Raw genomic sequence first — 15,395 nt, 5'->3', positions numbered from 1 at the left:
CTCCCTGATGGCTTTTTTTTTTTAAAGGAATCGAGGATGAATTTATTGGAAGAACAGGAAGGTGTTAGCATTATGCCATTTTGAATATCCATTTGAAGTTAATTTTAAATTTTTCAATGAAATGTTTACATTGATGGTTACTTTAGAGTGCATAAATCATTATCTTCCATCTAAAAGGCATGATCTATTCAAATAATATCAATTTTAAAGAATTTTAGACTTATGAGAGGAAAGTAAACTATAAAGTTTACACATCATGTCTTTCTGTATGTTAAAATACAAGACATAAAATAAGCCAAAGAATTTTGATTATATTTTAAGTGACCATTTTAATATATTAAAATTAACTGGAACTTGCTCTTACCCTCCTTTAATATACACATAAATATATCTCATTCAGTCTCTCCCTATCATAGATCATTAAAAACAAATTGTTACTAATTACTAGATTTGTAAATTTCTAAGTTAGAATGGTTTATATCCAGTGCTTGTGAAAGAAAAAATAAATCATCCTTCTATACAATTGACATAATTTGAGACAACATATTAAATTTTTTTCAAGTAAAATTTGGCAATAACTATGCAAACTTAAGGGCACAGACCTTAAAAACTGCAACTGTTTAATTTCTAACTAGTCTGTTTAGAGGAAAAACTAGGGACACCATCAACTGTATACTGGTTAAAAAACAGACCATGCATCCATACTATGGGATACTTTGAATCAATTAAGTAGAATGGGGCAAATCTATTAACATTATATAAAAGGCAATTACACATAGTAAAATTACAGCTTAGAGATAGGGCGTCCCATGAGGATGAACTCCGCTCATCTGTAACTCTTCCTTCAGGGTCCTCAGGATCATGTGACTCTCACCACTCAAATCAGCCTGGAAATGAAGTCCTTCTATGCCCTCTCTTGTGGCATGGCCTGTGCTCATTCAAAAGTGAACTTACTGAGTATAAATAACCTTGAAGTAGTTCTCAACAAATTTTGACATAAACCACTTCTATGAATTGCTGAGATTAGAGACACTTCAATTACTATAAAAGTCCCAGATCCTGTGAAAGAGGCTCCAAGTGCTGAGTAGTCAAACAATTAGAAAACACCAACATCAAAACAAGAATCACTTTTTATGTTAATCCTATTTGCTCAAGTAGCAAAAGAGAAAGTTCCTCAGAGAGGATAGCTCTCTCCTTGGAGCTGCTTAGGCTTTGTAGTTCCAAGGATGAGGGATAATGGCTGCTTGCAGAAGCTGGGTGCAAACTAGCTCCACGTCTGCTTCGTAAAACAGGATTTTTTGCCCATCTTGTACCAAATTTGTTAACCATTCCTTTGGTTTCCATGACCTCAAAGAGACAATTAACTGATTGACTGATGAGCACCTCCTGAGTATACTTTGAATTTTCTGGAAATCTACCTGATTGTGGCCCCACCAGTGCCAAATGAACCTAAAGTACCTTGTGTTCACCTTCACTATTGTATGATGGCCTTGTCTTCTAAGAGTCTCCTCATTTTCATCACTACAAAAGTTTGCTGAGGTAAAGACTAATCTCTATTATATGCCAGCGTCCTAGCCCAGTACCAGGGCAGAACATACACGTTTCCATTCCAGATGGACTGTAGAAAGCACCCTGCCCGATGCAGTGGAGATAAAGACATTTAGGGTTCCTCCTTGAAATTCATCCTATCCAGAGAATGAGACATGTGTATGGAAAACCAAAGGGAAAAAAAGAGAAGTTGCAAAAGAAAGTCTAAGAGAGACAAAGTCACCACAGGAATTCAGAAACATGTGGGATAATCCAGAAAGACTCAAGCACAAGAAGTATTTGAATTTGAACTGAAAGAATGAGGATTTCCAGTGAGACTGGTTATCTAGACAAGTTTTCAGTTGGATGGGGGGGCATAAGCAAAATGGTTGAGCCAAGACAGGGTCTCAGACAAAAAAAAAAAAAAAAGTGGTCCTACTGGGATCTGGGGTCCTGGGGTGGGGAAGAAGCTACGTCTTTGCACTGCCTCCCCAGCCCAGAAACCAAACCAGGCTGCCCTCCACACCCTCTTCACTGTGAACAGTTTAACATATAAGCTATTAGTAAATGAATTTATGATCGTGTAGACAGGGAAAGGTGAGTAGTTCACTTTCACACCATGTAAAAAATGAGGCTTGCTGAATAAATGGTAAAAACGAAGTCTAGAAAGAAAACATGTACTTACAGTCCATTCATGCAGTGTTAAAGCACCCATGCCCCACACGTATGGTGAAATGGTGAGCTATGCTGCACACAAGGGCCTGGAGCTTTGTGACAACATTGGGAAAGAATCCACATGTGGACTTTGATGTGCTGGGGAGAGAGACTCACCTTTGCAGAGGCCATCTTTAGCTTTTGCATTTGACAGTATGTATTTAGAAGTGATGAAATTTATTCTTGGAAAAAATAGTCAGTGGCCCTTTTTCTTCCAGTAATTCAAATTTTGCCATCAGTCAGTTCAGATAACTAAAAATTTAATGCAGTTATGTAGCTTCCTTTGTGAATACAAGTCAGGAAAAAATGATCTTAGCCTTTGTTAATGAGGGTTAGCTTGCTTGCTTGCAATTGCTATTTTAATAATAAAAACCACTTAATTTTTCCTTACCTCATTTATGTTATGCTAACAAGCCCAGCTTGTAAATTACCATTAAAAACATGAAAAATTACATTTTGTATACTTTAGACTGATTTGATTCTTTCATTATATTGTAAAGAATAATGATAAAAATCTACATTACACGGCACATATGCACAAAAGCTTCTTCAAGCATAGAAAATGGTTAATGGAGAAAACTTATAGCACTGTAAACACTATGGGGGGCCCAGGGATCCAGGGACCTCAGCAGGACTCTGGAAGATGAGCGCAAAGAACAGAATAGTTGGAACAGATGCTGCAGGGCCCTGGACCTCTACTAAGCTCACCAAAATCCCTGCTGCTATTCTAGTTGGTCCTTATTCACCAAGCCAGGGGTCTTTTATTGCAGGGAATTTTAAAAAGCTGTCTGGTGTTTTCTGAGAGTTATTTCTCATCTGTCTGTTGGTAAGCTACAGAAGGTCATTTTATCCTTTCACATAAGTCCCATTTTCTGCCAACTACTTAATGACACCGTGATTTTCCTTTGATCTTAAATTCTCTGACATCTTTCTTCAGTTGTTTGGTTCAGAAACAGGCCAAGCCCCTGCATTAGTGATTTTAAATCAGGTACCATTTATTGGAGTACACCCATTCATCTTGAATCCTCTTAAAACAACATTTCTGATCTGAAACCTTGCCTACAGAAGTCATTTTGCTATTTTGAAATTTTGGTTAAGAATCCTAATGACTGCCACAGAAGCTCATGTGTTCTCCCAGATAAATGACACATGATAACTCCTGGATTCTTTCTTCTCTACCATTTTATCTGCATCTTCATTTCCTTTGACTAAAAGCAGAATAGTGGGTTCCATGTCACTTGAGGATTGTACAGGTTGCCAGATTAGAAGCCAAATGCCCTGTGACTTTTTTTTTTTCAGAAGTCATTTCATGTCTGATACCAACTGTCATCGTGAGGGAGGAGACAGGATTGCTCCCTTCATTGTAGGGGATAACATGGCAGTAGGGGTAAGGGCATATCTGGATATACCTCAGCCAGAATTAGACACAGGGAATCTTCATAATCAGAGAAAAACAGAGCTTCTCACAATGATGTCCAGATCAGTAATGATCAATGATCATCACTGTAATGGCCAGATTATAATGTTGTGGGACTGTTTGTTTTGCTTCACAACTAAAGATTAACCAAGACGTGTTCATATACAGGCTATAACTTAAGTACAATCTGGGTTCCCAAGAGAACTTTCACTGAGCATTAAAACTCAATTCAGTGAAATGTGCCCAGGTAATAGCCACTAGAGGGATGTGCCACATTAGCATATCTAGCTCCAAGGGCCTTCTTTAATATTAAAAATATATTTGACATTCATGCTGTCAAGCCACAAACATTCCAAGTATGTCTCCCCCAGTGAACAGGGTCAGTCATAAGCAGATATGTTCAGATACAGGCTATCAGATACTGACTCTGCAAAGCATGTGCTGTTGGTATTATAACTGGATGGCATGGACCTCTGTCCTGCGCATTGCTCAACATTTGCAACCCTTTCTTTTTCTCCCTGTTCCCAGAGCCCAAGATCATTTCACACAATGTACTATGATATCTATTTGGGGACCAGATCCCTCTGGTCCATACATGCTCTGAAGGTCTGTATAAGGCACAGCTTGAGGGCAAATAATGCTAGTAAATGTATTTTTGATCAGCAAATATATTTTTATTTTAGAATCAATAAATGAATATTTAATGAATTTTAAAAGAATTTTTATAAAAATGCAATGGTTGGGGCCCATGGGTGGCTCAGTCGGTTAAGCATCAGCCTTTGGCTCAGGTCATGATCTTAAAGTCCTGGGATTGAGTCACGCACCAGGTTCCCTGCTCAGCAGGGAATCTGCTTCTCCCCACCCCCCTGTGCTCTCTCTTTCTCTCAAAACATAAAATGAAATCTTTACAAAAAATGTAATGGTTAAAGAAACCACCAACTTTACCAGAATATTTGTCATCAGTTTTCTAACAAATCAAGCAGGAAAAGTCATTAAACAAACATCAGAATAAATAGACCCTGGTTTTATTACCATGCATCTAGCATTCTTCTGGGTCTCAGTTTTCTAATTTGCAAATTGTCAATATTACCACTTGTATCTGTTAGTTTTCACTATAGCTAACATTTATTGGCTTAAATTAACAACCATTTATTATTGTTCTTGAGTGTATAGGTCAACTAAGTAGTCCTACTGATGTGAGCCAGACTTAGCTAATTGTGGTTGGGCTCATTCATGGCTATCCCACCTAAGATGGCTTCAGCTGGGTTGGCCCAGCTCAGTTCCACATGTTCTCCCATCCTCCAGAGGCAACTATGTCTGTTTTCCATGGCAGCTTGGGAAGGGTTCCAAACAAGTACATGGGAGCCACAAGACTTTTTATCTCCCAGACCTGGACTGAAGGATAACTTCCACCTAAGTCCCAAGGAATAAAGTAAGTCTCAAAGCTAGGTCAGATGAAAAGGTTTTAGAGAGAGACTCCAACTCTGATTGTGGGAGTTGAAAAGTCACACAGTGGAGTGATGTGGACACAGAGAGGGATATAACTATGCCCACTGCTTATAGGCAATCATTCAAGGTTATCTTTTGAATTTTAAAAATGCTGTCATTTACTTTTGTTCCCCAAGGGGTTTTCCTGTGGGTTTGAAGGCCTCAGGATAACTCCAAGGGAAACATCTTTCTTCCTTTAAATAGACTTGACTCCTTTGAAATGCTGACAGAATGCCTCACTTTTCACTTGATTTTAGGGATTATCCTTAGCCAAAAGCCAGCCCCTGGAAAAATCAACCTCTGCATGCAGACAGTGAACCACGAATTATTTTGGGAAGATACTTTTCTGCCAGGAATATGATGAAAAGAAGAGTAAACCTTAGAAGATAAGAATTAATTTTTATTTCATTTTATCATCCCACCTTTTGCCATTAAAAGTCTTGAGGCTATGACTGAGTCCAGTTCTCAGGACTGCTTTGGGACTGTTTGAGGCTGTGTGTTCAATTTACCTTGCTTTCCAACAAGGTAATGGACATGCCAGTTATTTTTAATAATGTTTATTAATAGCAAGACCTGGGTCCAGTCCCATTGGCTAAGAAAAATGACTTTGCTGCCAAACTCTCATTGGACCTCTTCATGAAACTGCTATATTACCATTTTGTCTCCTTTTATCCTAGCCACTTGATTGATTGTTAGTCCTTGCCAAGATTTAAGTCCATCTTCCAGAGAAATCTCACCCACTCACAACACACACATCCTATGCAGTCTCTTCTAAATTTATTCTATTTGTAGCTTTTGTCCTTAAATTATATGGAAGAGCTGTTGTTTTCTTCAAACACCAATGCTTCCTGCTCCCATTTTATTTTAAATTGCCCTTAATTTTTAAAAGTATTCTAACTTCCAACGGTTGTTCAACTTTGTAGAACAACCTTTTGATTCTTTTTCTTAGTGACTTCTTTATGTCTCTCTACTCTTTGCCTACATCTGCAACAATGCTATTTCCAAAAAGATCACATCCTGAGGTTTTAAGAAAGATATGAACTTTGGGAGGACACTATCCAATACATTACAGTCCTCTTTATTTCATCAACTGATTTTTATCAAAACCTGTAATAAGGCCATCATTCAAAAGACATTTCAATGTCTCTTTTCATCATGCCAACAATGGTCTTAGAGAGAGTCTATAATTATTCCCATTTTACAGATGAGAAGACCCTGGGCAATGACCCAGTGATGTCTGATGTTACATCCTCCAATTTCTCTACTGTCATTTTATTTTAATTCTACAAATATCTTAATGACCTCTGTAATGTGTTTATGGTTAAGGCATGTTTTCCCGTCCATAAATATGGGTTTTTTTTCCATTGGAGAAGAGCTAAGAACTTGATTGTTAAAAGTTAGAAATATTGTGAGAAGAATGAGAAAATGATCAAAGCCCCAAATGATAAAGTAAAACAAGGTGTGTTATTCAGTGTTCTCTAGGGAAATAGAACTAATAAGTGTATACACAGTGAGATTTATTACAAAGAATTGGCTCATGGGATTATGGAGGCTGGCAGGTCCTAAAATCTGCAGGTAATATCTGCAGGTGAGTCAGCATGGTAGAAACCCAGGAGAGCCAATGGTGTAGTTTGTCTTAGTCCAACAGCCTGAAAACCAGGAGAAACAATTGTGTAGTTCTCATCTTAAGGGTGGCAGATTCAAGTCATCAAGACCCAATATTTCAGTTAGAATAAAGTTTATTTTATTTTATTTTATTTTATTTTAAATTTTGAAGGCCACCAAGCAGGGTAAATACTTTCTTACCCAGAGGGTATTCACTCAGTCTTTGTGTTCTATTCAGGCCTTCAACTGTTTAGATGAGGCCCACCCACATATGGGATGACAATCTGCTTCATTCGTTCTAGTGATTCAAATGTTAACCTCATCCAGAAAAAAAACACACAGACACACCTAGAGTACTGACCAAATATCTGGGCACCTTGTGACTTACTTGGGTTGACACACAAAATTAACCCCATACACGGAAAGTCTACATTCTGCATATTTTAGTATCCCTGAGAGCCTGGGAAAATATTAATATGGAATATGTTTAAGTACCTGATGTGACCTGACCTTAAAAGTGAACCAAAGAAGCCTTGGCCAGCCTATGGGGGGCTGAGACATATGTGCTGTCAGTCTCATTGCATAAGAGCTTATTGGACTATTTTAATACTCAAAACTGCCCTTCAGAGTGATCCACTCTTAACCCTCTCTTTGTCTCTGGTCCTCATAGATCTCAGCCTTAAGCACTGATTAGGGCAAGAGGAGGGAAAGCCCTTCCTTTGATTACCAAAGTGATCTTCAGCTAAATAAGAGAAGAGACCAGCTGATCATTACAAAGCCCAGAAAATCGCTAGCCATCTCAGGAAATGGTTTCTTTCATCTTTACTCAATTTCCTCAAAGTATTTTGGAAACTGACAGGGCAACAGGGAAGAAGGCTTGTTGAGGACACAAGGAGGATGTTCATTTTCCTGCTGGCTGCCACTTTCCCACAAAGGTCAGTGCAGGAAACAATCAATTAAGCCATAAGGGGAATTTGGAAATTAGTCTCCATTTGTCTTGGCATTTCTAAAATTAATGCACCCCAGAATAGAACAGAATAGGAAAAAAATAATGAGAGAATGAGAGTCCAGCTGCTCTGGAAAATGCAGCCGAGCTGGAATGAATCTAATAAGCCAGAGTGTGGTTACATGGGCCCTTGGATGCATGTGGGTCTTTTAGTCCTAATTTTCATTAGAATAAAGTTTTTATGAAATGGTCCAACATGATTGGACCTATACAGGGCATAAAATGTATACCACAAACACTCTGCAACATGGTAACTGCCCAGGATGGCTGGAAATGCAGAGTATTTTCGAGAAACTGTATTTCTCTAAGTGACATTGCTCTACCAACTACCTTGTTAAGACTGCACACTGTCCGGCCTCATTGGATGGTCTGTTCTGGGAAATGGCAGAGGAAGACAATTAGAAGAGGTGTGAAACCCGAGCAGAACTGCAGAATCTAAACTCAAGGATTATATATGGATTAATCAGAGGGAGGCCTTGGGTGAGGGCAAGTCACTGAACTCTCAGAAATCAATTTCTCCATTTTCCAGTGGTAAAGCTTCCTGGGGCTACCATAACGAAATACCACAAACTTGGTGTCTCAAAGCAACAAGCTCTTCTTTCACAATTCTGGAGGTCAGAAGTGTGAAATCCAGGTGTTGCAAGGTCCCACTCTCTGCCAGTCTCCATGGGAGAATCTTCCTTGCTTCCTCCAGCTTCTAATAGCTGCCACATTCCATAGAATGTGACCATATCTCTCTAATCTCTGTATCTGTCTTCATGCCATATTCCCTCTTCTGTCTGTGTCTTCTTTCCTCTGTCTCATATTCCCCTTTGCCATTCTTTTATAAGGACATTTCTCATTGTATTTAGGACACCCTCCCCCCCAATCATCTGAGATGAACTCATCTCAAAATTGTAAACTCAGCCCCATAAGCAAAGGCCTTTTTACCAAATAGGACATACTCACAGTCCCAGGGATTTGGTGTGATATCTTTCATGGAACTGTGTTTCAGCCTCCCACAGAAGGCTGGGTGAGGCAGTCTATAGGATCCACTCAACCCTGACATTCTGAATCAACGTAAACAATGTGATACGGAGCCAGCACTCCTTTGAAACCAAGACAAATGGAAATGCATGCAGGGTCAGCAAGAAGGGTATCTAGGAGTTAAATATTAGTAAGTTCAGGACTCTGAAGAAGCCCTTAGGGGAAAAAAATAAAAACAACAACAAACCTGTGACCTTCAATGCAGAAACTCTAATGCTAAATAAACGCCAGGAGCATTTCCACTCTATGAGTCACATTGCATTCTTGCAGGGACTGGTAGATGGTAGACTAGACACAAATGTATCTGGGTGGCAGTTCTCCACATCAGGACCTTCACACTGGAGTCCCTTGAACCTAGACTGGAGTCCCTTGAACTTCTCATTGTCTGACAGGAAAAGGACTTATCTTCTAGTGCAAATACCACCTCCACCAAGCCTTCCTTAACAAAGTGACTTGTAAATTCTTTCAATAGCAAAGATCATCATGTGATTTTTAAAAATTATTCTAAATTTTATTACTTTGAACATTATTTCTAGCTTGACTTGTGTGTTTTAAATTGTTTGATCCTTAAGAAAAATATTCTAAATTATGTCACTTTGAACATCACTTCTAGATTGACTTCTGTGTTTTGAATTATTTGACTTTTTCAGGTTCAATGATTTACTCAGAGGGCAGAACAGATTTCTTATACAAACACCATAGGAAGAGTTCTCTGCTGGCTGCCCAAAGCTGTCATCTCCTAGAAGCTGACTTCATTATTGCACTAGGCTGAGATGAATTACACAACCCTTTTTTCCTACAAACCAGCATTGGGCTTCTGCTATGTGGTGGGCACTGTCCTTGGTACTGCTTTGCCAAAATAAACAAGGTTCAGTTTCTTCCCTGACGAAATCTACAGTGTAGTTCAACCAAGGTAGAGCCTGCACACTTAAACATTTGTAAGAAAACTGTATTTCTTTTTAATTTTCTAATATGCCTTAAAATCAACATAAACCTACCCCAATAAAATAAATACTTTGAGATGTTTTGTTCTATAAAAGAGGACAGTCTTCCTGTTGAATAACATTTACATAACCTCAAGTACTACTAATAAATACTCAGTGATGTTATTCCAAACGAATGAGAAGAAATTGTAGCCAAGATAGCCAAACAGTTTTAAAAAATTGTTTTATGAATCATAACCATATTTAACTTGAAATAGTTTAGTTAAGATCCACATATTGGTATCAGTAAGATATCATCAACTTTGAACATGAGCTGTTAGGTATCACTGAATATTACTTAAAAATAAGTAAAGAGTGCATATATTCTCAGTCCTTCTAGAACTTCAGAATAAAACCTCAGTGTAGGGGCGCCTGGGTGGCTCAGTGGGTTAAAGCCTCTGCCTTCGGCTCAGGTCATGATTCCAGGGTCCTGGGATCGAGCCCCACATCAGGCTCTCTGCCTGCTTCTCCCTCCCTCTCTGCCTACTTGCGCTCTCTCTCTTTCTCTGTCAAATAAATAAATAAAATCTTAAAAAAAAAAACAAAAACAAAAACCTCAGTGTATCGCTCAAGCACTTTACAAACCAACAGCAATCTATCTTTTTGCAGCTTCACTTCTTCTACTCACTCTCTACCCTTGCCTTACATTTATTACTTACACACACATTCAGAAACTTGCAGATGTGTGCACTCACACATATATACATTCACACTCTTCTAAATGTGTCATACTAAATATTAGATTTGAACCTTTGCTACACACTTACTATCAGATTGTTAATTTTTCTGAACTTCAGTTTTCTTGTATGTGTGATAAGGACAATAATTGCCGCAAAATTTGTTGTAAAAAGGAAAAGATATAGTATATATTTACAAACATTTTCAATCAAGGCTCTGGAGTGGACTGAAATTATACCTACCTACCTCCTAGTCCTCAAGCCCTTATATAATCCATTGTTCCTGAATGTAGGCAGAATCCATGATTTGCTTCTAACAAATAGCATGCAATGACCAGATGTCACTTCCATGATTATGATTGTAATGTCAGTCTCACTAGAATACTCTCTATGGCTGGTTCTGATGAAGCAAACAGCCCTGCTGGATGGGTCCATATGCCAGGGGATAGGGACAGCTTTTTGCCATAGTCAGTAACAAACTGAGGCCTTCAGTTCAACAGTCTACAAGAAACCACATGTGAACAATAACCCCATGAGCTTGGAAGTGGAGCTTTCCTCAGTCAAGCCATCAGATGAGAACCCAACCTTGACTGATAGCTTGAACTCAGCCCTACAGAAGGCCTATCGAAGCTGTGCTTGGACTCTTACACCTCAGAGTATGTGAAATAATAAATATTATTCTAAGTCACTGAGTTTGTGGTAATATAATTATATAACAATAACTTAGTAAATGAGGTATTATAAGAAAGAGGTAAGTTCAGAGTAATACCAATTTGTGTAAAAGCAAAATAACAGAAGAATCTAGAAATGTGGGAACTTTAGGTAGGTGAAACTGACTGCTTCTAGAGCCAATGATAGAAGTAGAATTATAAAAGATGTCTTGAGCCATAAAATCCCATTAAGAATTCTCAACCAAATCTGTTGACTCCTCACATCATAAAGCATCAGGGGATATTTTTGTCTTTAAATAAAGTTTATTGTTTCATATGGGTTCAATGTGGCCACCACTAAGCAAAAGAAAACTCCACACACTATGACAACTCTAAAGAAGTTCCAATGCCTACCACACCTGAAGCCATAAAGGATCCTGGACAAGAAAGAACCTCTGGAAGGCACTGCCATTGCCAGGAGCTGCCTCCTCTATCAGGACAGAAATGCTGACCAACCTCTGCCATGTGGGACTTTATGAAGTTGGATTCCTGAAGCTTGTGTGCACCCCTTTCTTCTCTTCTCCAGAAAGGTTTTGTTTGTTTGTTTTGGTTTTGTTTTTTATGAGAAAATTCTGTCTCTACCTGCCTATCACAAATTGGATGGGTGTGCAAGAACCAGATATTTCATGATTTATTGATCCCTGGATGTCCAAGTCACACCAGAACTGGAAAGACTGACCCAAACACCTTGCACATTGAGCTGAACACAGTCCTGGTCAAGAATGTGGCTGTCTGATGAGGACAATAGTGAATAGATTTGTTCTATATTTCAAAAATAGGATAAACCTGAATATTTGGTAGCTAGAAGGATGCACTATTGCAGAGATGGCTAACCACCACCAGAAGCCTACATTTTCTACTCTGTAGGATAAAACTGTTGGTGGGAATTGATGAGCATGTCCCACAAGAGAGGAGGGTTTGCAGCCATTTTGAGTACTTAGTAGAATTCTAGAATAAGATGCATACCTGAGTGGTTATGAATGAGTTTATACGAATCAGAAGGATCCTTCAAAGAAGAGGTGATGAGATGCTGAAAACAAAGTGTGTCTGCTTCATCAACATTAGAAAATGGATTGGGACTATACAAAGGCCATTTTTCGAAAGACAAATAGTCTTTTCTTGCAGGTAAGAGTCTTCAGATCATGTGTACATGATACAAGGAGAGTATCCAGCCTTTTAGGACCCAGAGAGGAAAGGTAGGGGCTAGCAACACAAAGAGCATGCCTGGGAATGAGGGTGGTAATAGGTTCTCATTTTTAAGGGTAGAATGAGAAAAGCAAGGCTGTATGAATTGAGGTCCAGCTTTGCATATGGCTTAAATATCATCCAGATTTATTAGACATGACCCAGATTTCTTGTCCACACCCTGAGGCTGGCTAATGGGCAGAAAAATCTCTGTGAGGTTTCATTTGCATGAATTGGTACAGCCTGAGAGGAGGTGTCAGGATTATTTTTCCTGATTCCCACAACTGTGAAAGAGGAAAGTAATTGGTATTCACCAGAAAATTTGTCCTAGAACTCCTGAATAAAGTGTTCAAGCTCCAAAACACACTTTAAGAAGGTAACATCTTAACAACCAAAATTCAGAGTAAATATCCATAACTGACTGCAAACATGACAATTTTGGCATCTCTAGGAAATAAGTCTTCAGTATATTTAGAGTGGGTACTGCTTTATCACTGAGAGGAAAAATCCACTCTCCCTTACTGAACTCAGGAGAGAGAGGTGCTAGCAACGCTTTGCAGACTGCCTAGTTAGTGAAGAGCAATCCCATTTTCTGACATGGTGCTAAAGTCAGAGATTTATCAAGCCGCAGCAGCATGGTATCAGGACTGGTAAACAGGCTTCCCTAATTACACACACCCAAGTTTGCATCATCACTGGTGCACTTGCCAGCAAGGACGAAAAGCAGAGATTGGGCAGTATGTTGGTAACTGTGTAATTAGCACAATATCTTTTTCCTCACCTCTCTACAATTCTTAGTAGACTGTACTGACAAAAGAGGGGAGGAGAGCGGAGAGGTGATTAAAGGATATGAGCATTCTTTCCTTGGCTGCCAAGCCCAGGCAGTGCCACCAAAGGTTTCCGTATACTGTCAGCTTTGACCCCAAAAGGTCAATGACAGTACCAAGATAGTTGCTACTAGTTGGGACTAGAGACTGTGACAAACACACAGGAAGCTTCCCACTTTGTATTATCTTTGCTCTAAACGGTTGCCTAGGATACAAGGGAGCCCAGATTTTGAAAAACAACACAGACACTGAATGCAAGATCAGACATCTTTCAAGTTAGTCAGATGGAAGAGAAATTAGAATGCAGCAGTGAAGCCCATTCTCCCTGTGCCTCAGGAGGAGGTCCTTAGGTGGGAGAGGGCCTTGCAAGGTTCATTTGCATTTGCAAAGTGAATCTGGTTTTAGCAGGCAGTGGGAGACTCTAAGCTACTATGTTTGAACACCAAGAACATTAATTGGGTAGTTCTCTTTTTCTAAACTCAGAATAAAATGTGGCCGCTTATCATTGAGACATTTACTTCAGTGCCTTATTTCAAAGATTCCAGTTTACTAAATAAACACATCCTACCAGTTCATTCCATTTCTGGCTTCCCAGGATGTCTCTAGGGTCACAGCTTGCTCAGGGCCAACCAGAAACATGTTCCATTGTCTTCATTTATACCAATTACAATGAGCCTTAACAATCTCATCAAATTCAATACTTCAATCTCTAAGACAAAAAGGACAAGGGTCAAGTATAATTCCATTCCCAAATATAAAGAAGATATTTTGTTGATGTGAAACTTACATATTTATAAGACTTGCTTAAAAATGGGTTCCACTTATGCCATAGGATGTGGAGTCTGACTGAACAGAGGTGGGACGTATGACACAGGGACAAGTCATATGTGGCCACTGTAGGGGCCAAGGGCAGGCTGCCCCAAAATGTACCATTTTGCTATACTGATTATTTTAAATAAAGTTATTGAGCAGACAGCCTGTGCAAGAAGGACCCTCAGATCTTCCTCAGATCTTTGCAGGAAACAAATCCCCATGTGAAATTACCCTCCCTGTACCAGGAAGTAAAGAGACATCCTTTTCACCAAAGACAGGAAATTTAGAATTCCTTTTTAACTGAAGCTCCCAAGGTTAAGCTTTTCTTTTTTTATTTTTTCTTCAATTCCTATCAATCGTTCATGAATTTATTGTCTCTTTGTCTAAAAGTACAAAAACTGCTTGCCTTGGTCATTTCATTAGATCTCACTTTCATTATTGAGCCTCTTTGTGCACATAATAAAATTTTGTTTTCTTCTCCTGTTAATCTGCCTCAGGTCAATTCAATCTTAATCCAGCAGGAAGACCTTAAGGGTAGAGAATTTTTCCTTCCCTTCACCACAGTCACTCTCAATGATGAAAAACAGATACAATCTTGAAGATAATCATAACTACTTGATACTGTTCCAGAACAGTCCCTGTGCTACATCACATGCAGTGATAACTCACCAACAGGAAGCAATACCCCCAAATGATTTTTGTCTGTTTATATTGACATTCAAGGCACAAAGCAAAGTTTGGACAGCATTCAGAATGTTGAAAAAATGTGTTTTGTTTTGCACAGAAGGTGGTATAACTGGAAGCTGGACACTTCCCTTCTCCTAAATTGGAGGACAATTTCCATCCAGGGAGTCTGCATATCCACCTTCTGCCTCTGGTTTGTTTCCCCAACATGCTTACAAAATTCTTTCTCCTCTAACTTGCTTCTCTTCATGGTTCTTCTGGGAAGTGCAGCTTGGATCACCTTCAAATGATGGAATTTACCAGTGTGATCAGAAACAGTTGAGGATGTTTGAAAATAGATTTCTGTCCACCAGACAGAAAAGTATTTGGAGGGGAGCCTGTGTGGCTCAGTAAGTTAAAGCCTCTGCCTTCGGTTATGATCCCAGGGTCTTGGGATCAAGCCCCACATGGGGCTCTCTGCTCAGCGGGGAGCCTACTTCCCCTGCTCTCTCTGCCTGCCTCTCTGCCTACTTGAGATCTCTTGTCTGTCAAATAAATAAATAAAATCTTTAAAAAGAAAGAAAGAAAGGAAGGAAGGAAGAAGCATTTGGAGAAAGCACAAATCCACAGGCATTGTTGCAGACTCTGAATTCATCCCCTCAGTAAGCAGGCTACCAGGACATTTCACTTTTGTACATGTGTAACATTGGGCATATCTTTTACAAGATGATAAAGTGAATATTACTTCTAAATA

At 39.1% G+C, this 15,395-nt stretch overlaps 1 protein-coding gene across 1 annotated transcript in view; it reads right to left on the bottom strand.

The window, feature by feature from the left end:
* GABRG3 (gamma-aminobutyric acid type A receptor subunit gamma3) overlaps positions 1 to 15,395 on the bottom strand; it is a 643,721-nt gene that overhangs the window by 540,565 nt on the left and 87,761 nt on the right. The gene's annotated exons all lie outside the window — the stretch shown is intronic.

This window comes from Mustela nigripes, chromosome 13, assembly GCF_022355385.1.
Source record: "Mustela nigripes isolate SB6536 chromosome 13, MUSNIG.SB6536, whole genome shotgun sequence".
Lineage (NCBI taxonomy): Eukaryota > Metazoa > Chordata > Mammalia > Carnivora > Mustelidae > Mustela > Mustela nigripes.
This window is presented reverse-complemented; position numbering and strand designations above follow the sequence as displayed.